The following is a 27,498-nucleotide window of genomic DNA, read 5'->3' as shown; positions in this document are numbered from 1 at the left end:
AAGTATAATTTTTTCCTGTCAAACTGAGAACAGAGTTTGAAATCATAACCTTCAATGTTATTGAGATTTAGGAACCAGCATTTCCATGTCCTGCTGGTGTCAGCGTAAGTTGATTGAGCCTTTCTGGAAGACAATGGAAGAATGCATATCAAAAGCCTTCAGGACAGTTGTTTATTTGTTGCCTCTCATCTTCATACCTCCTGCCCGCACCGTTTCTATTCTGTAATGCGGAGGCTGGAAGTCTGCAAACTTCATTTTCCAGATACCTTACTGGCTTCCAGTTGGCTAATGGGAGGCAATGGTGGAGATTGAATGGTGAGAGGACGGAAGGGAGGGACTCTCTTTTGATTTCTGACTTAGGTCTGCATCCCTCCAGCAGCAGCTGTGCCATGCACCCCAAGCACCAGGCATGTGGTGCTGCCTCAGAGGTCAGTGCCCTCCTCTCAGACATCTGAGTGCGGCTGCAGGTGCCCTCTGAGAGTTCCAAGCACAGATCTGCAGTGTCCTGCCTTGGAGGTCTGAGCACCAGCCTTAGGGAGCCTCCCCCTTCACATGCCTAAGTTCTGGACACGCCATGTCTTTTTTTCTTTTTTCCCCCAAACCTGGGAATGGTGGCTGCTTCTTGCAATTATTAATCTCCGGCTTGCTTCTCCATCGTTTGCTTTCTATCTTATCTCTGTTTCTCTCTCTCACTCTCTCACCCAGGCTGGACTGTAGTGATATGATCTCGGCTCACTGCAGCCTCGGTCTCCCAGGCTCAGGTGATCCTCTCACCTCAGCTGCTGAGTAGCTGGGACTACAGGCACGTGCCACCACACCTGGCTAATTTTTTTTTTTATCATTATTATTTTTAGTAGAGACGAGGTTTCGCCATGTTGCCCAGGCTGGTCTCAAACTCCTGGACTCAAGCAATTCGCCTGCTTTGGCTTCCCAGAGTTCTGAGATTACAAGTATGAGCCACCACACCCAGCCTAATTTGCATCCTCTCAACACCTGCATAGTCAATTCCGTATATTAAATCCTCTCTCTTTGAAAAGACCTCTGATTTTCCTTTTCCTGGCCAAATTCTGGCTGTTGCTACAGTCTGTATCTAGAAATTCTACTTCTAGGAACTTGTTTTAAGAAAACGATCATACATGTGTTAAAAAAAATTGTGACCTAATTTCTTAATAGCAAAAATGTCAAACAACCAAAAAACCCTAAAAGCCTGACAATGTGAGTAAGTTTTGGGTTTATTTGTGTCCCCCAAAAGGATATATTGAAGTTCTAACCTCTTAAGCTTCAGAATGTGAACTTACTTGGAATTAGAGTCACTGCAGATGTAATTACTTAAGATGAGGTTGTACTAGAGTAGTGTAGAACCTTAATCCAATATGACTGGTGTCCTTATAAGAATTGAAGGAGGCCAGGCACAGTGGCTCCTGCCTGAAATCCCAGCACTTTGGGAGGTCAAGGCAGGAGGATTGCTTGAGACCAGGAGCTTCAGACCAGCCTGGGCAACATAGCAAAACCCCATCTCGACAAAAATACAAAAATCAGCCAGGCATTGTGGCGTGTGCCTGTAATCCCAGCTACTCAGGAGGCTGAGATGGGAGGATCACCTAAGCCTAGGAGGTTGAGGCTGCAGTGAGCCATGATAGGGCTACTGCACTCCAGACTGAGTGACAGACTGAGACCCTGTCTCCCCTCCCCCTCATTCCCCCAAAAAAGAAAAAAAAAAAGAATTGGAGAATAAACACAGAGACACACAGAGAGGCAGTCACAGGATGATTGAGGCAGAGACTGAAATTATGCTGCCATGAGCCAAGGTTGGCCAGCAACCCCAGAAGCTAGGGGAGTGACATGCTTGGAACAGATTCTCCTTTTGAGCCCCCAAGGAAGAACCAATACTTGATTTTGAACTGCTGGCCTCCAGAACTGCAAGAAAATGCATTTTTTTTTTCTGTTGTAAGCCATCTAGTTTGCAATATTTTGTTATGGCAGCACTAGAGAACAGATACAATGAGATGGGTTAACTAAATTATTATATAGTCACACATTGGAGAACATAGCAATGATGAAAATATAAAACAATATTGGGGAAAAATGTATGATAATATCAAACAATGTTCATGCTGTGTTATGGTAAAAAATAAGACTTTACACAATTTGAGCCCACATGGTGAACAACAACAGCAACAAACCTGAAAGGTTACACCTAAAATAACAATAGTTACATGGGCAGGAGGAAAGTATTGTGAGTGATTTCTATTTTCTTTCTTTTGATTATCTTTGTTTCTAAATTTTGTACATCGAGCACAGCTCATTTTTGAATATGGCTTTTTAATAAAGTGCTTTTAGTCTTAGCATTTTCTCTGATTCTTGCAAGGACCTTATGAGGGACTTAGCAGTTCTTGTTATACTTAATGTCCTATGGAGAAACTGAGCCCCACAGAGAGGGGTCAGGGAAAGGTACTTCCTTCCCTTTGCCACGATCAGAAGTTGAAAGAGAACTTGTTCAAATAAGAGTGGCAGCATTCCTTTCTCTCCTTGAGACCAAGCTCCATCCAGGACATCTGGAGAGCAAACTGAGTAGGTATGAGTATCCATGATAAATTATCAAAGATGTCATCGGAGAAACCATATAAATCTCTTGGTTATTTTTAGCACCCTCTGTTTCCACTGACTAACTCCACAGGACCTTAGGCAGCTTCCCAGGGACACTATTTTGTTATTTATTTATAATTTATTTTACATTTATGTTTTATTTTTATAAGATTTTCAAACATACAAAAGTAGAGAGAAGAGTGAGTGGCCCTGAGTCCAGCACGCAGCTTCGACAACCATCAAAACTTTGCCATGCCAGCTTTATCCCTACCCTACCCCCAGTTTCCCCTAGAGCATTTTAAAGCATATTGCAAACTTCATGTCATTGCACTCATAAATACTTCCGTGTGCATCTCAAAAAGAGGAGAGTGTGTGGATATTTTCTTATTTATCCTCAATGCTATTATCACATCAACAAAATTAATTGTAAGTCCCTAATATGGTCTGGTACTGAGTCCATAGTCAAATTTCTACTGGAGCCTTATTTGGGCTCACCTCATTGTCATAAACATCCAGCAATAAACCATGAAGGGTGTGGTACTTCCCAAATCTCTGAGAGGTTTGTCTTGCTGACATTGCTCCTTCCTGGGGCATGGGGTTGAGTGATGGGTCTATGATTGGAGAAAGGGCAGGTAGAAGATGGATGCTGCACGATTTGTAGAAAGGGGACTTCAAAAGAATGCTCTGGCTCTGCTGTGTGACTTGAGCATGCTACTTATACTCTCTGTGCTGCTATTTCTGCTTCTATGAAGTGTGGAAAATAACCAAAGCCAGTGATTTGCCTGTTTATCCGCAGGCCCTTTCCCTGCCTTTCCCCATCATGTCTAGAGAGCAGTTCAAGGACCAGAGCTGTGCCTTGAGGGCAGCCCTGGGAAGGGATGTGGAAGATCGGGATTCTCACTAATGTTGTTGGTCTGCTGAGCTTACTGACCCTGGGACCACCTGCCTTGGACTTCCTGTTGCAAGGTGCAAATGTGTTCTCCAATGAAAAGAGTCAAAATCTGTAAAATGTTAGGTTTATTCTGAGCCAAATATGAGTGACCGGGGCCCAAGACACAGAGTTAAGAGGTCCTGACAACATGTACCCAAGGTGGTTGGGTTATAGCTTGATTTTATACATTTTAGGGGTACACAAATTATAGGCAGATATCAATCAATGCATGTAAGGTGTACATTGGTTCAGTTCAGAAAGGCAGGACAACTTGAAGCAGAGTGGGCAGAGATGGTGGGCTTCCAGGTGGATTCCAGGTGGATTCAAAGATTTCCTGATTGGCAGTTGGTTGAAGAAGTTGTTATTTAAAGACCTGGAGTAAATAGAAAGGAGTGTATGGGTTGATATAAGGGGTTGTGGAGAAAAGGTTTTTATTATGTAGATGAAGCCTCCAGGCAGCCGGGTTGAGAGAGAAATAGATGGTAAATGTCTCTTATCAGACTTTAAAATGTGTCAGACTCTTAGTTAAATCTCTCCCAGATCACGAAAAGACCTGGAAAGGGAAGGAGATTCTCTAAAGAATGTAGATATTCCTCATAAGAGACAGCTTTGTAAAACTATTTTAAAATATGTCAAAGAAATACCTTTTGGGGTAAAATACTTTGATTTTTTTCAGGGGCTGCTGTTAGTCATGTGATGCCGTACTAGAGCCAGGTTGGAATTTGGTATCTTTTTGGTACAAGGAGTCTGTTTTGGCAGCCTTCAGATCTCTGTTTGAATGTTAATTCTGGTCAGTTGTGCCTGAATTCCAAAAGGTGGAGGGGTATAATGAGGTATGTCTGACCCCCACTTCCCATCATGGCCTAACTAGTTTTTCAGGTTTATTTTGGAATGCCCTTGTCCAAGAGGAAGGGTCCATTCAGTCATTTGGTGGTCTTACAATTTTATTTTGGTTGGCAGGTCACAGCTTAGCTAATCCAATGGAGGACTTGGGTTATTACTTGCAGCCAAATGCATTTGATCCATTCGCTGATGTAAGAGACTTTCAAACTCTGTTAAGATGGCCTCAGGGGGCTTAAACAGAAAGAGGGTCTACTCTTCTCCTTTTCCCTAGACTTCATATTCTTGTTTATATCAGCAGTCTGTGTGAGACTAAAGAAAGGGTGCTTTTGCTTACAAACAGAGCAGCAGTGCAGCTTGAGAGCCATTGAAAGGAGACAAGCAGATACCACCCCTAGGAGTGAAGAGCACCCGGGCAGTGTGGGGAGGCAGAAAAGTGACTTCTCACACAGGTGTGGCCAGATGATCACTCGAAGAATCTCTGGCACTTTGGGAGGCCAAGGCGGGCAGATCACTTGAGGTCAGGAGTTCAAGACAAGCTTTGCCAAAATGGTGAAATCCTGTCTCACAAAATTTAACTGGGTGTGGTGGCGGGTGCCTGTAATGTCATCTTCTCTCGAGGCTGAGGCAGGAGAACTGCTTGAACCTGGGAGGTGAAGGTTACAGTAAGCTGAGATCGTGCCACTGCACTCCAGCCTGGGCGACAGGGTGAGACTTTGTCTCGCTCTGAGACTTTGTCTCAAAAAAAAAAAAAATAGTCTCTGGGATTTCCTCTTTGTGAAGCCTGTGGGGTTGACACAGGGCATATGATGTTTTTTTTTTTTGAGATGGAGTCTCACTCTGTTGCCCAGGTTGGAGTGCAGTGGCGTGAGCTTGGCTCACTGCAAGCTCTTCCTCCTGGGTTCACGCCATTCTCCTGCCTCAGCCTCCCGAGTAGCTGGGACTACAGGCGCCGCCACCTCGCCCGGCTAATTTTTTTAGATTTTTAGTAGAGACAGGGTTTCACTGTGTTAGCCAGGCTGGTCTCAATCTCCTGACCTTGTGATCCACCCGCCTTGGCCTCCCAAAGTGCTGGGATTACAGGCGTGAGCCACCGTGCCTGGCCTATGATGGTTAATTTTATGTGTCAACTTGGCTGGGTCATGGTGCCCAGATGGTTGGCCAAACATTGTTCTGGATATTTCTGAGAGGGTGTTTTGGGTGAGATTTACATTTAAATGGGTGGACTTTGAATAAAGCAGATTGCCCTCCCTAATGTGCGTATTTTGGGGAATGTGGGGCTGGGGGTGGCATTCAATCAGCCAAAGGCCTGAGTAGCACAAAAGACTGACGTCCCCTAAGCAAGAGGGAATCCAGCAGTTGACAGCCTTTGGACTTAGACTACAGCCTTGGCTTTTCTTGGGTCTCCAGCCTGCCAGTCCACCCTGCAGATTTTGGGGAAGAGCTAATTCCTTAAAATAGACCAATTTATATATACATCCTATTGAGTCTCTTCTCCTTCTTCTTTTCGAGACAGGGTATGGTGCGGTCATCCAAGCTAGAATGCAGTGTTGTGATAATGGCTCACAGCAGCCTCAAACTCCTGGGCTCAAGCTATTCTCCCGCCTAAGCCTCCTGAGTAGCTGGGACCACAGATGTGTGCCACCTTGCCCAACTAATTTTTAAGAATTTTTTGTAGAGACAAAAGTCTGGTCATGTTGCCCAGGCTGGTCTCGAACTCCTGGCCTCAAGCTATTCTCCTGTCTTGGCTTCCCAAAGTGTTAGGATTACAGGCGTAAGCCACCATGCCTGGCCTGATGCTGTTTTTCTGAGGAACCCTGACTAATACAGTGCCTATACTTGCAAAATTAAGTTGTTGTGATTCTATGGGTAAATCAAGGCAAAGACAGGCCCTGGCCCCTGAAATTATCTGGGTCAACTGTGTTATAAAGCTAACTTGGGTCCACCTTCCCAGTGCAGCAAAGCCAAATACTGACATGAGGATTCGCAGAGAGAGAAAGGGAGGCATTGCAGGATGCCAAGCAAGGAGAATCAGGCAGCTAAAGCTCAAGACCTGAACTCTCCTATGGCTTACCTGGAAGGAGTTTTAAAGGTGGGGAGGCAGCGGCTACTGGCAAAGTCATAAATCAGTACCTGGAGGCCATATACTGGTTTCCCCTGAAAAGGTGGGACATCCTAAAGCAGGGACCCACAGATCATAGGTGGACTCAAAGATTTTCTGATTTGCAATTGGTTAAGGGGGAGAAACTTTGTCTAAAAACTTGGGGTCAGCATAAAGACATGTTGAGCCCTGGCCTGTGGGTGTGACTCCTCCAGGTCCCTAAGGAAGAAATTTAGAACAAAGAACAGCAGTCAGGGTTCAGTCCTCAGTTCCCCCTTATCTGGGTCTATGTGTTATCAGACAGCAGTTTCCATTCGGTGGGGGTCTGGGTTTCTGAAAAACAACTCAGGGCATAAGTTAAGATGTTATCTTGGCCAGATGCGGTGGCTCACACCTGTAATCTCAGCACTTTGGGAGGCCAAGGCAGGCAGATCGCTTGAGCTCAGGAGTTCGAGATCAGCCTGGGCCACATGGCGAAACCCTGTCTCTACTAAAAATACAAAAATCAACTGCGGATGATGCCACATGCCTATAATCCCAGCTACTTGGGGAGCTGAGGTTAGAGAATTGCTTGAACCTGGGAGGCGGAGGTTGCAGTGAGCTGAGATCACACCACTGTACTCCAGCCCGGATGACAGAGAGAGACTCTGTCTAAAAAAAAAAAGAAAAAAAAAAAGGTTTCTTTAGTGTCCATAGGAAACTATATTTGGTTTCCATAGGAAACCACCAAATATTTTGTGGTTTTGACTTTCTTGGCTATTGTTTTAAACTATTATTACCTTCTTGCTTATCAGTTGCTCATTCACTTCTCAGGGTTAGTCAGGTGCCTGGAATTTTCCTTGAAGGAACTCAAGATTTTCGTTTATTTCAATGCTTAGGGTGGGGCAGGACTCTCGAGGGATCCCTGCTCTGTTTCAGCCAGGAGAGTACTTGGGGCTTGTCCCAGTTCTTCCCACTGGGCCACCTTGATATTTCCCGGAGGAAGGTGCTAGACAGCCAGCAGCCATCACCCCAGGCATTGTGGGTATCTGGGGCCCACAGGAGCCATGTGCCTGAGGAGCTTCCTTGCCCAGGAACAGGGGACATGCAGCATGAGGCTCCTCACCAAACCCCAGCCACCTCTACTTTATGACCTGCTCCAACAGTGTTCTCTGACCATTTTACAGAAGGGAAGACTGAGGCTCAGAGAGCTTCTATGTTATTCAGGGACACACAGCTGCTACGTGGCAGAGCTGGTGCAGAGTGCAGGTGTGTTGGCATCTAAAGATGATGTTTCCACTGTAAGTGCTGCCCCTAGGTATCTGGCTTTGTCAGTATGGAGCAACTGCTTTAATTGGAGACTTTTCAGACAACAACAACAACCTATAATTCATTGAGAAAAACTGAACTGCTGTAAGAATTAAATGTATCCATATTTATACATGCTTTGAGAAAGAGCCCTCCTGTGCGTGAATATGATGTAGCAAATTACAAAGTCATAACTGATGCAAAGTAATAACTAAAATATGATTCTGTAGCCCACCATGAATTTCTTAACCAGAGTTCATTAGCACATTTATTTATACATTCATTCCATGAGTATTTACAGAGTACCAGCTGTATACTAGCTACCATGCTAGTTGCTGGGATTACAAAGATAAAAGCACAGTTCTTGCTTTCAAATAGCCCTTATAGTGAAAAGACAGATCTGTGAGCAGATAATCCTGGAAGGGTGTGAAATGCATGAAGAGTAGTGTGGTCCTATAGGACAGCCTTGTTTTATAGCTATTGTGGAGTTTATCATTAATAGTAATATTTTTTTCCTCTCAAAAGTGTCCTGGTTTGGTTGTTAGTTATATGGTCACTTTAACAATGAGAGAAGCATGGACCAAGTCCAGTGGCAAAAAAAAGGCAGCGATTCTTTTAACGTCCTTCTGCGAGCTTTCACCCAACCCTGGGCTGGACTGGCCTGTGCAAATGCCGGAGAAGCCACTGTCTGACAAATGAGACTTCATTGTTGCATTTCTTTTGTTTCTTCCTTCTTTCTTAGTTTTTTTTTTTTTTTGAGACGGAGTCTGGCTCTCATCACTCAGGCTGGAGTGCAGTGGTGCCATCTCGGCTCACTGCAACCTCTGCCTCCCAAATTTAAGCAATTCTCCTGCCCCAACCTCCTGAGTATCTGGGACTACAGACGTGTGCCACCACGCCTGGATAATTTTTGTATTTTTAGTTGGGCTGGGGTTTTGTCATGTTGGCCAGGCTGGTCTTGAACTCCTGACCTCAGGTGATCTGCCCTCCTCAGCCTCCCAAAGTGCTGGGAATACAGGCCACCGCGCCCGGCTAGTTTTTATTTTTCTAACCAAAATTTAGTCATTGCCCATAGTTTACAGAGTTGAATGTTACATTTCATTGAAACTAAGATGATATTAATTGTAAGATGCATTATAATTTTATATACAAGCAGGAAAGAAAAAATGCTACCAGTTGTAAGTTGCTGCTGATGGTTAAACAAATTAGTTTCAGAGATGTTAACATGTGTCTGAAAAACAGGTGTTTTAGAACCTGTGAAATGAAGTGGTTCTGAAAAAGCTTGTTAAGGAAATGGCAGTGCCCTGACACCTCTCATCACCACTTCCAAGTTCCCAGAGAAAAGCTCTTTGAACTGTTCTGGCTGATTTTCCATCCATGGGTTGATATCTGTTGTCCATATCATTAATTACATGTGTATGTTGCTAATTCCTAAATTTTCCATTTTAGATGTTATCTATTGACTTCTCCACCAGGAATATGAGGCTCTCTCTCTTATGATTGTTCTCACGTACGTCAGCCACCCCACCCGACCTATTGCTTCTCATTCTTCTCAGTCTCTTGACAGAATTCTGTGATTTTTGTGGTTAGATCATCATTTAGGGTCTACATTATTATGACTATGTTTGTCTATTTACAGCTGAATATAGAATAGTGTAGAAATAAATAGACTATTGAATGAAATAGAATGCTATAACTATTTTCTTTTACTGCATGACATTTTATTTTCCCTAAAATTAATAGGTTTTGATTTTGTTTTAATTTCAGAGTGCTTCTCTGTACTTAATCAGTAATGTGTCCCTAAGCTTCTTTTAATATGTTTGAATACATTGGATATTACATCAGTTTAACCTTCCTCCTGAAGCTTCTGGAGCCTTTTGTGTTGCTCCCACCTGCACCAGTTGCTGTCCAGGCCTACTGGGCAGCCATCCTCCTGGGTCTCCTTTCACCAGCATCCTGAGCAGTTCCTTCACCCTCTCTGCTGTATTGGGATGCTAGCTCCCTGGATCTCACCTCTTACTCTTTCTTGCTTACTCTGTTGCTTTGGTGGAACATAGTTTCCTGAGGAGGGATACATAGGCGGTATGATAGTCATCTACTACCGCCTGACAAATTACCCTGAAATGTAGTGGCTTAAAACAACAAATCTGTGTAATCTCAAGCAGTTTCTGCACTTTAGGTTCTGGATCAGAGCCTCTCGTGAGGTTGCAGTAGAGCTGCCAGCCAGAGCTGCAGTCAGCAGAAGGCTTAATGTGGGGCTGAGGACACGTTTCCAAGATGGTCACTCATATGGCTGTTGATGGGAGATCTTCATTATTTGCTGACTGTTGGTAGAAGTTCTCTCAGTTTCTCATTACAGCAACCTTTCTTCGAGGCTGCTTGGGTGGCCTCACAACATGGCAGCTGGCTTCTTCCAGAGTTAGTTTTTGCTGCATCACAAGCTGAATTCATTTCCTAGGCCCACCATAACAGAGTACGAGAAACTGGGTGGCTTAAAACAACAGGAATTAATTTTCTCACTGTTCTTGAGGCCAGAAGTCCAAAATCAAGGTGTCAGCAGGGTTTGTTCCTCCTGGAGTCTTTGAGGAAGACTCAGTTCCATGCCTCTGTCCTAGCCTGCGGTGGCTGCTGCCAATCCCTGGCACTCCTTTGCTTGGAGATGCACCACTCCTCCGTCTTCACAAGGAGCTCTTCACTGTTTCTTCTGCATCTATGTTTAAGTTTCTTTTCTTATATGGACACCAATTGTTGAATTAGGCCCTACTGTAGTCCAGTATGATCTTAACCTGATTACCTCTGCAAAGACCCTACTTCTAAATAAGGTCACATGCAAAGGTATTGGGTATTAGGGCTTGAATATATCTTTTGGGGAACACAATTCTGGCCAGTACATCTACCACAAGGGGTTTTTGTAAAAATTAAATGAAGTACTATATGTTGGCAATTATTATTATTATCATCTTCTTACCACTGTGAGAATATTAATTTTTTTTGTTTTTGTTTCCTTATATAGTCCTTCTTTTACACAGTTCTTATATAGTCTTTCTCCCCCCTCCCGTATAGTCCTTGTTTTCTCCAATTTACTTTATCTGTTTGTTTTGGCCTCTGTTAAATATCTGGTGACCAGTCTCTGGCCACTCACACCTAAGAGTGGAGACTGACAAGCTGCTTGGTGCTTAGTGTTCAGGAGTAGGTCTTATCCAAGGCAGGCTTTGCTTTGATTGGCCAAGTATTTCATCCAGGAACCCTGATATCTGTACCTACAGATATTTATTTTTCCAGCTTCTCAGATTCCTTATCCCTTACCTGGAAAAGGTTAATGCTAGTGGCCAGGATGCTTGGAGCCAGGTAAGCATAAAATCCAGGGATCTCTACCTTCACTATGCAAATTTTACCGAATTTGTCTTCGTGTTCTCCCTGGTGTCTTCAGTCCTACGACCTTCTATTTCATCCTCTTTGGAGAATAAACCTCCAGCCTTCTGTAAAGGTGGGGAAGGTGGATCCCTCCTCCTCTTTTATAAATGCTGTCTTTATCCCACTTTCTAAAGTATCTGTGGCTGCCAATGTTTCAGTCTTTGGGAAGGTCATTAGAATAAATTGGGTTGTTTCTTGGCTTTCTCTACTGCTGACGAAGGATTCCACTTTCTTGGATCTGCTAAATCAGTTAGCCCTCCTCCATCAACTTTTCAGATTCCAAATATTTGCTGCTTGTGCTTCCCTCTATGTTCACTTTGTTTTTTTGGGGTACAGCCTGGACAAAGGCTTAGAGGCTGAATGGCATAAAACAGTGGCTTGTAATATGTGCTCAACATTGTTCTAAGTACATCACATCTATTTGCTCACTGAATCCCTACTCACTCCTGTGGGAAAATGGGGACACAAAAGAACAAAAGAGGCAACTAACTTGCATCAAGTGGCACAGTTAGGAAGAGGTCACACCAGGATTGGAAGCCAGACAGCTTGGCTTGAAAGTCCACATTCTTAGCACCCCACCCCACTGTCACATGCAGTGTAGTCTACATAGGGGAGGAAGTCACTTCCTGGGGCCAAAATGTCTTTAAGAATGGACACTGTTTTAACAAATAGAATATCCTTGTAGATAATATTTTCAAGACAAACATAAGCAGAGGGAATATCCTCATGAACTTCAGGAGTCTCATAAAAAAAAAGAACTCTTGTGTCCTGTGTGTCCCTCCAGGCTGAGATGTCAGTTCCTCGCATGAATGCTTTAGACTCAGCTGTGGCTGGGGACAGCCTGCCCACCACTTCTCTGCAAGATGTGCAAGACGTCCTCTTGAAGGCAAAGTGCCATCTTACCCACGTGGCTCTGTTGGTTCCTTAGTGGTGGGGACTGTGTCCTCTATCTCCCTAGCCCCTAGCACAGAGCTGGACACACAGTTGGTGCTCCACAGATATTTGTTGAATGCATAGATTAATGGTGCTCCCTCCCCATCTCTTCTCTCCACTGATGATCCCATAATGAGGCTGACTGCCCCCACTACAAGACCTCTTCTGATATGGTGTGGATTTGTGAACCTGCCCAAATCTCATGTTGAATTGTCATCCCCAGTGTTGCAGGAGGTGCCTGGTGGGAAGTGATTGGATCATGGGGACATTTTCTAATGGCTTAGCACCATCTCCCTGGTGCTGTGTTGTGACAGAGTTCTGCTGAGATCTGCTTGTCTAAAAGTGTGTAGAACCTACCTCTGCCCCCCTTTTCCTTCTCCGGCCATGTAAAGATATGTCTGCTTCCCCTTCTCCTTCCACCATGATTGTAAATTTCCTGAGGCCTTCCCAGAAGCAGGAGTCTATACAGCCTGCAGCACCATAAACCAATTAAGCCTCTCTTCTTTATAAATTATCCAGCTTCAGGTGTTTCTTTATAGTAGCGTGAGAATGGACTAGTACACCTCCTGATGCACACACACACTCAGCTGTTACTCAGGACAGCCAAGCCAAGTTGACTGGATCCTTACCCTATTCCTTGGTTTTCAACCCTCTTGACCTGGCCCCATTTCTGGCCCCCAGCTTGCCTCTTGGACATGGGGGTGAAATGCGGCTTTCTGCCTCTGAACTGCAGGCTCAGGTTTTAGCTCTCCCTGATGCTAGAGGCTCTGGTGGGGGATAGACTAGGTTTCATATTAAGGTACAGGCTGAACCACTGTAACAAAGGATCCCCAGATACAGTGGCTTACGTAAGATGGAGGTTTCTTCCTTTCTCACTTAAGTCTGTAAGGCAGGCAGGCCTGGCAAACTATTGGCTTATCTTGAATGACTTGCTGTAGTCAACAGCATGTGGGTAGAAGTGACAATGCTCCAGGAAAACCAGGCTGAAAGAGGCCTTGCAGGTTGCTGTTGCCCCTCCTGTTCTCCTGCTTTTCATCATAAGAAGCATCGACCCCAGCCAGCCTGCTGGTTCAAGGAAGGTGAGAGAAAGTGGAGCAGATACAGACCAGAGCTGTAGCTCCAGCCACCCAGCTGAACCCAGCCAGAAGAGCAGACTCCCAGCTAGCCTGCAGACACAGTGGAATGAATGTTTCCTGTTTTGTGCCATGGAGATTTTGTTGTTATGACGGGGACAATCCATGATGGGCAGGTGGTTGTGCTCCATGAAGTCGTCCATGGACCCAGGTTAGCATCCACCCCACCAGCCTAACACAGAGCTCCCATCTGTCTAAGGCAGTGGTTCCAGCCACTGGGAAGGGGAAAACCAAACAAATATGGGGCAAGTGAATTGACTTACGGAAACTGACAGCACTTCTGCACGTATCTCATAGGACTGAAGTTCATTACACAGCCACATCTAGCTGCAAGGGAGGTTGGGAAATACAGGCTTGTTCTGGGCTGAATTATGTCCCCCTCCAGATTCATATGTTGAAGTCCTGACCCCCAGCACCTCGGAATGTATTTGGAGACAGATCCTTAAAGAGGTGATTAAGGTAAAATGAGACCATTAGGTTGGGCCCTAATCCAATGACTGCTGTCCTTATAAGAAGAGGAGATTAAGACACAGACATGCACATAGAGAAGACCATATGAAGACACAGGGAGAAGGCAGCCACCCACAAGCCAAAGAGAGAGGCCTTAGAAGAAACCAGCCCTGCCAACACCTTATTCTTGGACTTCCAGCCTCCAGAACTGTGATAAAATAAATCTTTGTTGTTTAAACCACTCAGTCTGGGGTACTTTGTTATGGCAGCCTGAGCAAACTAATACAAGCTATACCTGGGCAGCCATGTTCCCAACTAAAACTAAAGAAAGAGAAGGGAAGAAGGGATAATGGGGACGGCATCTGTCTTCCACAGATTCTTACTTGTGAACCTGAACTAGCACATCGCTTCCACCTTCCCAGTCTGGTAGGTCCCCAACACTTATGATGTGGAAGCTCCAATGTGTACCTATTGGCTGCTTACCTAAATCAGAATTGTAATTCTCTACATTTCATTGTATATATTTACAAACCTTCTAAGAGGTCCATAGGCTTCACCAGGTTATGGTCAGGAATCTGTGGTGTGTTGTATCCTTCCTGGGCCATTGGCAGGCCAAGTGCTTGAGCATCACTCACACTATCTTTAATTCAGTGCCAGAACTCCACTTAGAGACGCCTTCATAATTCCACCTCCATTGTCTTGCAGCAAGATTGGGCAGAAAGCGAAGTTGAACTCTGATGCAGCTGCCACCGAGAGGTCAGCTGATCCCACTATGGCTCTGGATCTGGGATTGCCAGATGGATGCTCGACATTGAGGTAGGGGATTGGACTTTTGGCCCTCCACAGTGACAGACCATAGAAGCAGATGTAGCTCCTTCCACTGAGGGCAGCTCCTGGGGAGGGGCCCCGTGGTGATCTGCTAGCAGTCAAAAGTCCCAGCAGCTGCGAGTATGAGTTCCTGTGCCCTGTGGGGGACTCTGCGTGGCATAGCAAAGCCTCCAGACACCATCGTAGCCACACCAATTCCAGGTCTGATGGCCCTAGCTGACCTGTAATTTTCTTTTTGTTCTTCTCTGCACACCTGTGCCAACCTTTGGCCAATAGCTCCAAGAGACTTGCATGTAGATACCTTGGAATTTTGAGGTGAGGTGGGGTGGGCTAGGATGAGTCTCTCTTTTGAAAATCAGATCCCTCTAAGTTTCTGCCGAAAGGATTCCTGCTGTCTGGAGCACAGTGTGGGTAGTGAGGGTAATGAGGGAGTGTAACATCTCCAGGAAGATTAGCCCTGCTCAGGGGGTGCTGAGTGATGAGTACAACCCTCATTCCACATTCCCCCTCAGGGAGACTGGTCTTCTATGCACTGGGCTCAGGAAAGGAGTGGGCAACAAGCTGTCTGACCGCCAGAGCAGTCTAGGCAGAGGCTTTCGCTCTCTTCTTGGGCATCCCAGACACTCTGGGCTCTGCCATTGACTTCCATTTGAGGGCATTCTTAACTATTGCTGTGCCATGGGCCCCTGAACATTATGCGTTAAAGCCTATGGATTCCTTCTCAGAGTAATAAGTTAATAAAATAAAATACAGAACTTGCCGAGTGTGGCAGCTCACCCCTATAATCCCAGCACCTTGGGAGATTGAGGTGGGCAGATCACCCCAGATCAGGAGTTTGAGATCAGCCTGGCCAACATGGTGAAACCCCGTCTCTACCAAAAATACAAAAATTAGCCATGTGGTGGTACGCACCTGCAGTCCCAGCCACTCAGGAGGCTGAGGCAGGAGAATCGCTGGAAACTGGGAGGTGGAGGTTGCAGTGAGCTGAGATTACACCATTGCACACCAGCCTAGGTGACAGAGTGAGATTCTGTCTCAAAAAATAAAATAAAATAAAATAAAATACAGGACTTACAAAAGGTAAGAGCATAAAATAAAATACAGAAACTTACAAAAAAACCCAATTTTATTGGAATAGGTATGTAAAAATGTTGTATTTAAACATATTTGTAATACAGTAATATATGTGCTTGTTTTTCAGGTCAACAAGAGAAGGCAGCAGGAGTCCATGTCTAACAGTAGCTAATACAATTGTAATATCAAAGTAAGGATGAGCATAAATAATATTCTATCTGTGACAACTATAATGGGATCTAAAAATATTTGTGATTTTTCTTGGGTTCAGAGTTCTTGGGTTCAGAGTACTACTGATATTACTGTGCTTTGCTGCCTATGAGATAGCTTTCCCTATCCAAGTTCATAGACACCTCTGAATTCTATCTGCAGACCCCTCAGGGGTCCAGGTTCAGAACCCCTGTTCAGTGAACTGTGAGCCAGAAGAAGCTGAGCCAGCCTTGGAGCCAGGAGCTGGACTTTGCAGCCAGCAGCATCTCCTTGCACCTCTTGGCGCTGCAGGGCTGGTGACTGGCAGAAGCAGTCACTTGGCATGCCTCACCATACGGCCTGGGATTGATAATTACTTGTGTATCCATCCATCCATCCCTCCATCTGTCCATCCATCCATGCATGCATTCACTCAACAAATGTTTATAGAGCATGATTCTGTGGGTTCCAGGCTGATGGAAGAGAAACACACAAATAAATTACAGTCGAATATTGTGCTTAGAGAAGCATGAACTGAGTGAGGCAGAAGCAAGGGTGGGGCTGGAGGGCACCCCAGGTAGAGGAGACAGCGTGTACATGACCTGCAGCTGAGAAAGGGCCTGGTATGGCAGAGAAACCGTGTGAGAATAGTGTGGAAGTGGTGATTCTGGGGGGGATCATGAAGGGTGGTGCCAGTTAAGTTCAGGGGCACAGATTTCATCAGCCACTGAGGTTCTCAAACAAGGCAATGACACACAGCTTTACGAAGGCGGGGTACAGATTGGAGAGGGGGAAGACTGGAGAGAGGAACACTAGCTAGGAGTTTTGGAACAGGTCAGGCAGGAGATGATGAGACCAGAACTTCGGTCTTGCCCAGTGATGGAATTCATGACCTCTAGGTCATGGGGGGAACCAGGGAGACTCCCCAGCTCTCTGAATTGGAAACTGGAGGCTGTTCACACCAGTAATCCAGGCTCGGGACATGGGGACCGAGTGGGGAAGGGAAGGAGATAACGCATTTGGCTTTATGCAAGTCCCTGTAGTATGCTGTGTGGCTATGTTGGGTTGGGAGCAGCCTCCCTGGGACTGGAGATTCAGGAATCGTCCCTGCGTTTGAGTCTCATTTACTGGAGGAGAGGAAGGAGGGGCAGCAAGTTGCCATGGGCCCCTTCCTGGATGTGCCCCTCAGTCCTGACCAGCATGTGGGCGGGACTGCAGATAGTTACGCCAAGCGTCCACTGTGTAGAATGCTGAGTGTGAGCGGCACATGTGGTGACACGTAAAGCAGAGCACAGCTCAGCTGTGAGTTATGGTCAGAGCGGGCCAAGCAGAATGTCATGCCGGTGCCGAAGAAACGTCCCAAGTTTACTGGGAACATGGGAGACAATGGCCTCATGAGTATGTAAGAGAGCACAGACAGTGCTGTGAAGAATCCTGCTTAGCTGCATCCCCAAGGAAGACCAGCGGGACAGTGCAGCAGATGGGGCCATGGAAGGTATTTGAACAGCGGGAAGGCCAGTCATACCTGTGCTTTGGAAAGATCTCCATGGATAGTGACACATGGGAGGTGAATTGAGCTGGTCTGGTCCCGAGGAGAAGGGAACAGATGTTTGACCACTATGAACCTTCTGGTACATCTTGCCTGGAGCCAAACTTGAGACAGGTTGAGCTGCAAGGAACACAGACACAAATAGATCTGCTGTGGAGGGGACTTGACTGTTTCCTAAGAAGTCCCATTGGGACTGCTCTTTGTTGGAACAGGCGTGAATCCAAGGGATTAAAAGGAGGTGGTGGATTGTGGGTTGAGTCAGCATTAATGCCAGTGAAATACAGCCTTTGAAGTCACTCAGTTGATCTTTCATCTTGAAAGCTCTTACAAAACCAGAAAATTAATGGCAAATCGTCTAAAAACAGCTCAGGAGCTCTCAGAGCTTTATGTCAGCCTTGTTCTCTGGAAGCCAAGCTGTAGCTGTGGTAGTGACCACTGATGCATGGGCTCAGCTTTCCAGAAGCAGGGAGCGGTGCAGGCACATTGCTCCCGTGGTCTCTGCTCCACTGCATGGTCGATATGTTTCTCAGGTCGTCCTCATAGGGGCGACTGAATGTGTTTGTGCTGCAGATTAAGTGTCTTTCCCCAGGGAGTTTGTCCTCTGGCTCTGGCAGACGCCTCTGCCTGCTGAGAGAGGAGGTGTGTTTGGGCCAACTTCAGGAGGAGCTTTGGAATCTGCTGGGCTCCTCGTTTCGTAATAAGCCCGAGCTTCTCTGGGTTTCAGATGGGGGGACACTGCCAATAGGGAAAAACAGAGAGACAGAGAGAGACCCGAGAAGGAAAGAGACAGAGACACAGAGAAGCAAGGGTGGGGGCTGGAGGGCATCCCAGGCAGAGGGGACAGCTTGTGCATGACCTGAAGGTTTGAAAAAGGGCCTGGTACGGCAGAGAACCAGCATGAGAATACAGTGTGGAAGTGATGAGTCTTGGGGGGATCATGAAGGGTGGTGCCGGTCAAGTTCAGGGACACTGATTTCATCAGCCACTGAGGTTTTCAAACAAGGCAATGACTTGCTCAGCTTTACAGAGGCAGGGGTACCTCTCTTTGGGTCTCTGTCTCTAATTTATTATTCCTCTGTCTCTGTAGTTCTATCCCTCTCTGTCTGTGTCTGTCTTTATGCTGGTCTTTACTCTGCCTCTCTCTTTGCACTGGATTCTCTCTTTCTCTCTCTCTCTCTCTCTGTCTCTCTCTCTCTCTCTCTCTCTCTCTGTGTGTGTGTGTGTGTGTATGTGTGTGTGTGTGTGTGTGTCGGTGTGTGTCTGTGCTTCCCAGCTCTTTCTGGGTCTGTCTCTCTATGTCCTTCTGTCTGCCTGCCTCTCTCTTATTTCTAAGCCCTGGTCACTGCTTTCCTCTGAATCTTGCTGTCAGCACATCTCACAGTGCTGAGTTTTTGCTGCTGCTGGTGGGCACATTAATTGGGAAACCCTGGAGGCCCCTCTTGGAAGTTCACCACACGTGCAGTTGCCTGTCAGAAGCACTGATGTCCTGTGGAAAACAACCTTTTATGTTCTTGTTTAACTCTGTGCTTTCCATCTTATTTGCTTGGCCACAGAATTATTTTCCCCCCAAAATCACTTTACTGGCATCCTGTGGAATCATCCTTAGCAGCATTGGCTGACGGGGATTCTGCCCTGTGCATGGGCTCTGCTCCCCATTTCTGTCTGTCTAGTCTTTCTTTTTCTTCCTGCTTCTCTGTATCTCTGTCTCTTTCCTTCTTGGGTCTTTCTCTGTCTCTGTTTTTCTTCTCCATCTGTCTCTCTCTTTCTGCCTCTCTGCGTGGTCTCCCTCATTCTTGCTTCCCTATCCCTCTTTCTCTTTCTCTCTCTCATTTCTCCTGAGGCCAGGGTAGCACAGGGGTTCTCCGGCATTCCAAGGGTCCAGGCGCTGGGAGGCGAGGTGCTGAGCTGTGTGGGTTGGAGCGAGGCCGGAGTGGAGGGAACTTTTCCACCAGGAGAGTAAGTGAACCAGAGGACGGTGTTGCACCCACGGAGTGTTCTTCCAAGGCCCGGGTGGGAGGTGCGACTGGAGGGACGTGGCCAGCCTGGCCGCAGGACGGGGGAAGTGCCTGAACCCTGCTGACTTCCACAGCCACTGCCAGGGATCAGCCGGGGCCACATCAGCTGAGGACTGCTATGAACATAAATTAAATAGAGAGGCATGAAAGAGGCTTTGAAAGTATTCTGTTATTCGATCTTCCTGTCTGTATTTTTCCTTCTCCTCTCTCACTTCTTTGCTCTATCAACTCCTCTCCTTATCTTCTGCCTGAGGCGCCCTACTTTCCTTCCCTGATCTTCTGAGCAAGAGGCTAACTTCTACTGTGTTTTCACATTCAGGCCTGGCATTTGTCTGATGCTTTAGATGGCACACCAAGAACCTTTATACACACTGCTGTGGCCACACAGTGAGTGAGCAGTCCTGCTCCCATTTCACAGATTTGAGAAAACCAAGACCCAGAGGGAGGTTAAGGGACTTGTCAATATCACATAGGAATAAACAAAGCTCAGGTCAGCCAATGCCAGTCCTCCCTTGGGCTGCCCTGTGGTGCCCGTGAACTCCTCCAGGGCATGGCCTTTATTACTGATGTGCCACTTTATGGTCCTTCCTCCCTGTTCAGGTGGGTGCCGATGTGACTTCTGGCCAGGACTCCTCCTCAGCGGACACCAGAGCACCTCGGGTTTCTTGGGCTCACTTGGTTCCGGCTTCCCGAATCCTTGTGCTGCATCAGAGCAGTGACTGGCGGAGATGGGGAGCTCACACCTGGGCCCTGGCAGGTCCTTTGCTGATCTGTCTTCTTTTTCTCCAACCTTGGCTTGGTTACGCCAGGAGGAGCTGGAGCGAAAGAACTGGCCCCAATACAAATCTTTTTGGATCCTGAAACACTGACGGTCAGCGACTTTGGCGGCAGATGAATTTCCAGTCCTGTCTTACGTAAGGAAATGAGAAGTTCATATTTCCCAACATACCAGAAAACCATTCCTCAGCCGTCATCTGCCATCAGTTGGGGCAAAATGAGGACCAGTGTGTGGAGCAGAATGGGACCGGAGGAAGGGTTCACAGTGGGCTGGGCCAGTGGGTTCCAATAGTTAATGGCTGTGAGGCTCTGGCAAGAACTGGCACTGAGCCAGGGACAGAGAACATATAATCTCACTTAATCCTCACAGCTGCCCTGGGAGGGAAGTCTGCTGTTCCCACGCTATAGAAGAGGAATCTGAAGTTCGGATCCCATATCCAGAAAGCCCCCAAACCGGGAGTGTCTGATGCCAACCCTTACCACGAAGCAGCCCTGCCTTGGGAGGTGATGGTTTTCTGTTACGGGGGCTCAGTGAGTACTTGCTGGGTGCTGTATGAATGGTAATCGTGACTCTGGTCTCAAGGTCTTGAAGACTCTGACCACTCTCAGACCACCAGCATGGCCAGTGCCCAGGCTCTGCTGTGTCACTGACTGTGGGGAGACAAAAGTCAACAAGGGTCAGAAGGTGCCACCTGAGAAAGGAAATTGAATGACTAGTACATAGTCTTGAAAGGTTGTTTGTCAGGGAAGATCAAGAAAAGCCTCAATGCCCATCAAGAAATGTCTAGATAAAAAAACAATAGCTCAGCAACTCAAAGCCCTAGGGATCTCTCTGAGACTGACAGGGAGAAAAGTCCAAGAAACATTATTTTGTGATAAAAAGCAAGCTGAATAAGATGTGCAACGGGATATCATTTATGTGAAGAGATACACACAAAACACAAAGCCTTCTATTTCCACATGTAGTTATACATGCATGGCAATGCATAGCAAGAGGTCTGGAAGGAGACACCCCAAACTGACAAAGGGGTGTCCTCCAGGGCAAGGCCAGGAACAAAGTGGGAGCCTCAGCATAGGGTGATAGTGGAGGGTGTGGGAAAGGAGTTCCTTTGATTGATTTATAGTGTTTGAATTGCTTACAGCAAAAATACATTATGTCCTCCTTAGGTAATTAAAAATAAATGCATAAGTAAATGAAAAGAAAGTGCAAATCTGCTTTGTGGATCATGAATACATGGAGTGGTGACTCGATCTGATTAATTGATGGACTGAGTCAATAAATGTTACAGAGAGAGTGTCCTCTGGAGCAGGCCTTATGCTAGGGGCTGGAACTACAGAAATGAAAGATGGAGACTCTGATCCCAGACAGCTTAGAATCCAGTGAGGAAGGTAAACGGCAAACCTAGAGTGAATATCCTAGGAGCTGTGACAGCCCAGGGAATCATATAATTTAACTGGCCTGTAAGAATTCTGGAGTCTATGTCTCAAAGGTGACATTTGAGTGGGGATCTGAGGGATGATGTGTGTCCCCAAATTCATGTGTTAGAAAGTCAATTCCCAGTGTAACAGTATGGAGAGCTGTGACCTTTGGGAGATGATTGAGTCATGAGGCTTTAGCCTCATAAATGTGATTAGGTGCCCTTATAAAAGGGCTTGACAGAGGGAGTTTGCCCCCCTTTCACTCCTTTCATTCCCTCCACCATGTGAGAACACAGTGTTCCTCCTCTCCAGAGGCTGCAGACCCTCTGGAAGCACAAAGCAGCCCTCACCAGACACCAACCTGCTGGTGCCTTATCTTGGACTTCCCAGTCTCCACAACTGGAAGACAATTAACTTCTGTTTTTTATAAAGGACCCAGTCTCAGGCGTCTTGTTATAGCAGAACTGATGGATGAGACAGATGAGTAGCAGCCTGACTTGGAGATGGGGAACAAGTCCTGGCAGATGGAGCAGCAAGAGCTGCTGCTGCCTGGCAGCAAGTCCAGAGCTGCCTCCAGTGGGCATGGCCAGGCCTCCTGTCCAGTTCTCCTTCCTCCTGGAGCTGACATCTGGGTGACAACGTCCACCTTGGGACCTGTGAAGACACCCAGATTCTAGTCTGACTCTGTTTCCTCTGCCATGTAATCTCTCTGATCCTGTTTCCCATCTGGCAGAGTCGGGAGGGGGTTAATTCCCGCCCTGCTAAGTCTCCAGGATTATCATGAAGATCAAGTGGGATAATGCCTAAAAAAGTGTTTCATAAACCAAGAAGCACCAAACAAATATTATTTACATTGCAGTCCTGCTTCTAGAAGCTGAGTCAGTTGCCTAAACAGAAAAATTAAAGAAGAGGATCTGAACTTTCCCTCTCATATCCCCAGGCCTCCATTAACTAGGGGCAGGCAAAACCTTCTTGGTCTCTCTCCTTCTACAGAGGTGAGGGGTGCAGGAGAAAGAGGGGGGGGATGAAATAAGGAGGAGATGGCTTCATCACAGCCATGGGTCACGAGGACAGTTCTTTCCAGCTCGCCTGTGTGTGGGGTCAGGCCAGGCTCAGACCCAGCTATGAAGTCACCAAATAGGATTTTCTTTGCTCTCAGATTTGGCTGTTTTCCTTTAAAAAAAAAAAAAAAATGCCAGAGTGCATCTCTGCAGGATGCACTACTTCCATCCTGCAGAGATGGGTCTGGATCTTTCTCTCAGGGGCCCCCAGTGCTTACATGGTCGTCATCCCCTCTGGCCCACCATACCCTGGGATGCAAGCAGGAATTCCACTCAGGGCCCCAGGGGCCTTTACCAAGGATCAGACCATCAGGTGAAGGGAGGAGAGTTGACCAGCATGGAGCAGACAGGAGTGGTATTTAGTAGGAATGATGGTATGACATTCTAAGACTGCTGAGCTTGTCCAACTTAGCTCATTATGAATTTTCATTTCCAGAGTCTAAGGAGTGGTCCCTAAAACCTATAAACAATGATGTTATCGCAGAGAGCAACCCGCAGTAGTCTGAGTGGGACTGTCAAGCTTGAGTGTGCCTGCCCTTCATATACAATGTTAGCCTAAGAAACTCAGGTTTGTAGTTTGTCAAGAAAAAATTGGAAGGCAGTTGAGGAAAAATCTATCGTAAGCTAAAACCTGGGCAGTTGTATCCAGCTCAAGTTACCAGGGAGCAGTGTGGATGGTAGGAAACTGGGACAAAGATCCAAATGCCTGGGGCCCTAGCTCAAGGTCTGAGGGTGTGGGGCAGGGATACAGACCTGTAACAAAACAGGATGGATGTTGTAATAGTAGATGTGTTCAAGGGTCCCCAAGACCACCCTCATGTTTGAGGATTTGCTAGAAGGACTCACACAACTGAGAAAAGTTGCTATATTCATGGTTATGCTTTATCACAGTGGAAGGACATAGATTAAAAGTCAGAAAAGGGATAGGTTGCATAGGGTGGAGGCCAGGAGAGAGCAAGGATAATCTTCCAGTTGCCCTCCTCCAGGGAAGTTTTTCAAACAATGCTTAATTCATCTAGCAACAATGTGACACTACCCATGGAGAGCTACCAACCACAGAAGCTCTTGAGCCTCTGTGTCCTGAGTTTTTACTGAGGGCTGGTCGTGTAGGCATGGCTGACTGTTGAGGGAAGTCAGGGACCCTGAATGGAGGGACCGGCTGAAGCCACAGCACAAGAAGATAAATTGTGAAGATTTCATGGACATTTATTAGTTCCCCAAATTAATACTTTTATAATTCCTTACTGTCTTTACTGCAATCTCTGAACATAAATTGTGAAGATTTCATGGACACTTATCACTTCCCCAGCATCCAGCGTGGGAGAAAGACATAGGCTGGGAGGTGAGGCTGGTTTAGTCTTTTCACTTTTTTTCTGCCCACTTTATAGTCTAGTCAAGCTGGCAGCTGATTAGATTGTGCCCACTCAGATTAAGGGTGGGTCTGCCTTTCCCAGCCCACCGACTCAAACATTAATCTCCTTTGGCAACACCCTCACAGACACACCCAGGATCAATATTTTGCATCCTTCGATCCAATCAAATTGATACTCAGTATTAACCATCACAGGTCCAAAGACACTATGATCAGGCAAGATATTCTAAAGGCTTAGAGGTTATCTCCTAGGAGCTGGTCCGGGGACAGACATCTCCTTGGAATGCATAGGGTGTGGACTACCCAGGTCTGTTGAGCCAACCCTTTACTGCACAGCAAAACTCTAGAGAACTCATAAGAAGCCTGATTTATTTGCAACTGAGGTAAAACTGGGTGGGAAGAGGGGGCAGGAGAGTAACCAGCCAACCTAGTATGATGTCCACAGTGTCATGTCTGACAGGAGAAGGTTACTTACCCAGAACCTGGACAATATGAAACTGAGAGAAGACTAGGAGCAGAAAAAGCAACTGGGAAGGCCACAGCTCATCCATTCATGGAGAGAAGGTTCAGTTGGTCAAATGTTGCACAAAGAGGTTGTGTAAGATGAGGGGCAACCAGATGGGGGCTAAGCAGCACAGTACGGTGGCCATCCGTGGCCCCTGGCATGGAGAGCTGGTTGCCAGGGTGGGGCTCCAGCCCAGAGACAAAGCAAGCTGGAGTAGATCATCAGTCAACTAAGAGTGGCTGAAGGAACCAGAAGCGTTTCACAAAAGGACAAGAATGAAAGTCTCCTCTTCTATGTTTAAGTGTCTCCTCTTTTCTTCTTGTCTCTAAGGCCATAACTCAGAAATTAAAATAAGACTTTGTCATTACCGAGATGTGAAATGGCACTGAGGAATGCAGGGTACCCTCAAAAGAGACCTAGGGCCCCATTATTTTTTAAAAAGTCAAGGGGCCTGTGTTGAACCACCTCTGCTGGTTCTAGCTGGTCATGGCAAAGAGGGAGCTGACGGAATGAGACAGGACTATCACAAAGGAATACAACCAGGAGGGAGGTTTTGGCCCACGTAGAAAAGAACTTACTAACAACTAGAACTTCTAAAGATAGGCAGGTTGCTTTGCCTGGTAGTGAGCTTCCTGTCATTGGAACATGCAAGGTGGCTGAGTGGCCACCTGCCAGTGATGCTGTGGAAGGAATTCTTGCTCTAGGAGGGAGAATGAACCAAAAGGAGCCATTCTTCCTACACTCTCCTCAGGTGACCTCATCCAGTCCTGCATTAAAAACCTCTTGTATGTTCAAAACTCACCAATTAAAAACTCCAGCCTAATCACTCTTCTTGGCTCCGGGAACTTGTCAATCTCCTGTAATGACTGTCCCATACTTAGAAAATGCCTGGCACATAGGTGTTCAGCAAATGTTTTTGAACAATTGGGTGAACCTTGGCCCTCTCGCTTTTCTCCTCCCTTGGTTTTGCACAATTACCACTTTGGGCAAGCAACCTTCCTTCTGTGAAAAATGGCCCTATGAACCTTACACCAGCTGTGCCAACTTCACCCTTCTCTACTACTTAGTTCTACCCCACCCCTAGAACTACTAAGGACCTGCGGTGGATAATCTGTGTTTCTTACCCTTGTTCAGTGCCCTGCCTTGTTGCATGTCTGTCACCCTCTCCCCAACCCTATAAGTTTCTGGAGATAGAGTGTTGGGTATGTATTACTGCATACCTGACACTCTGCCCAGGCACTGGCATAGAGCACGTGCTCAGAACCTGAGTGTTGCATCAGACTGTGGGTCTCTTAGCTCCTATCTTAGGTGGAGCTTCCCCTCCCCATGCCTTCCATGAGTAGAGTATGTATTAATGAACTAGCACTTCCAAAGCTAGAAAATCTATTTCACTTTAATGAAATCCAATTAGTGCCTCCACTGTGGAGCCCTGGGCTCTTTCAGACTAGAAGATGCTGAATGAGAGGATGCCTTTTCCTGTAACCCAGATGTGTCTTTCCCGCCTCCATCTCCCTTCCAGGAACAGCACTGCCATTTTTCAGCTTCTTTTATCTCCAAATGTTAGTACATCTGTTTCCAACATTTCCCTGTCTCAGGATTCTTTGAGTGTTACTCTGCAGAATAACTTGAGGAGGGTATTCTTTCACTTTTCATCCACTTACTCATTCTCCTGTCCACCCACTCACCCTTCCTTCTGAATACTCTTTCATTTACCCACTTGCTCTGCCAAAGACACATTCACAGCCGGGCGTAGTGGCTCTTGCTTGTAATCCCAGCACTTTGGGAGGCCAAGGAGGGAGGATCACGAGGTCAGGAGATCGAGACCATCCTGCCTAATATGGTGAAACCCAATCTGTACTAAAAATACAAAAATTACCTGGGTGTGGTGGTCTGCACCTGTAATCCCAGCTACTCAGGAGGCTGAGGCAGGAGAATCCATTGAACCTGGGAGGCAGAGATTGCAGTGAGCCAAGATCGCGCCACAGCACTCCAGCCTGATAACAGAGTAAGACTCTGTCTCAAAAAAAAAAAAGAAAAAAAAAAAAAGACACATTCCCCCAATCATGTCTTCACCCATCAAACTACTCACCATCCATCCATCTCTTTATCTACTCATCCATCCATCAATCCATCCATCCATCTGTCCATTCATCCACCTATCCATGCATCCATCCATGCATCTCTCTTCCCATCCTTCCACCCATCCACTCATTCACTCCTGAACCCTTCCATCCCTCTATCCATCATCCATCCAGCCATGCATCCATCCATTCATTCAGGCAAACATACCCAGTGAACATTTCTTTGAGAGCCTACTTTATGTAAAGTCCTCTGCCTGGGACAAAGGAAACTAATAAATGAGACTCAATCACTCCCCTGGAGAAGCTTCCAGTCTAATAAGGGAAAAATTGGCACACAGTGTGTGGTTAAGAGTATGAGCTCTTGCATTAGAAAAACCTGGGATAAAATACCAGCTCTACTACTTAGCAGTTCAAGGACATGGAAAAATTGTTTAACTTCTTTGTGCCTCAGTTTTATTTTTTTTATTTTTTTTATTTTTTATTTTTTATTTTTTTTTTTTTTTTATTTTTTTTATTTTTTTTATTTTTTTATTTATTTTTATTTTTTTATTATACTTTAAGTTCTAGGGTACATGTGCATGACTTTTATATCATGTATAACTCCCCAATGCAATCCCTCCCTCCTCCCCCCTCCCCATGATAGGCCCCAGTGTGTGATGTTCCCCTTCCCGAGTCCAAGTGATCTCATTGTTCAGTTCCCACCTATGAGTGAGAACATGCGGTGTTTGGTTTCTCTTCTTGTGATAGTTTGCTAAGAATGATGGTTTCCAGCTGCATCCATGTCCCTACAAAGGATGCAAACTCATCCTTTTTATGGCTGCATAGTATTCCATGGTGTATATGTGCCACATTTTCTTAATCCAGTCTGTCACAGATGGACATTTGGGTTGATTCCAAGTCTTTGCTATTGTGAATAGTGCCGCAATAAACATACGTGTGCATGTGTCTTTGTA

The sequence above is a fragment of the Trachypithecus francoisi genome, unplaced genomic scaffold, assembly GCF_009764315.1.
Source record: "Trachypithecus francoisi isolate TF-2019V2 unplaced genomic scaffold, Tfra_2.0 Lachesis_group3, whole genome shotgun sequence".
NCBI lineage: Eukaryota > Metazoa > Chordata > Mammalia > Primates > Cercopithecidae > Trachypithecus > Trachypithecus francoisi.
This window is presented reverse-complemented; position numbering follows the sequence as displayed.